At 50.3% G+C, this 495-nt stretch overlaps 1 protein-coding gene across 1 annotated transcript in view; it reads left to right on the top strand.

The window, feature by feature from the left end:
- The window catches only part of stx18 (syntaxin 18), an 18,567-nt gene that overhangs the window by 4,859 nt on the left and 13,213 nt on the right, over positions 1-495 (top strand). The gene's annotated exons all lie outside the window — the stretch shown is intronic.

Here is a 495-nt window from a genome sequence, read left to right on the forward strand (position 1 = left end):
TGTCTGTGTTTGTGTGTGTGTGTGTGTGTGTGTGTGAGAGTGTGTGTGAGAGTGTGTGCGAGTGTGTGTGAGAGTGTGTGAGAGTGTGTGAGAGTGTGTGTGAGTGTGTGTCTGTGAGTGTGAGTGTGTGTCTGTGAGTGAGTGTGTGTCTGTGAGTGAGTGTGTGTCTGTGTGTGAGTGTGTGTCTGTGAGTGTGTGAGTGTGTGTCTGTCTGTCTGTGTGTGAGAGTCTGTCTGTCTGTGTGTGAGAGTCTCTCTCTGTGTGTGAGTGTGTGTGAGAGTCTGTGTGAGTGTGTGTCTGTGTGTGAGTGTGTCTGTGAGTGTGTGTGTGTGTGTGAGTGTGTGTGTGTGTCTGTGAGTGTGTGGTGTGTGTGTGTGTGAGAGGTAAACGGAGGGTCTCTGATAATGAGATTAAATGCAGCCAGGCAGACTGTCTCCTTTAGCCCACTCTCACACACACACACTCACAGAACCACACTCGCGCCGGACTCATTGT

Source organism: Sinocyclocheilus grahami, unplaced genomic scaffold, assembly GCF_001515645.1.
Source record: "Sinocyclocheilus grahami isolate Dianchi unplaced genomic scaffold, SAMN03320097.WGS_v1.1 scaffold2554.1, whole genome shotgun sequence".
Taxonomy (NCBI): Eukaryota; Metazoa; Chordata; class Actinopteri; order Cypriniformes; family Cyprinidae; genus Sinocyclocheilus; species Sinocyclocheilus grahami.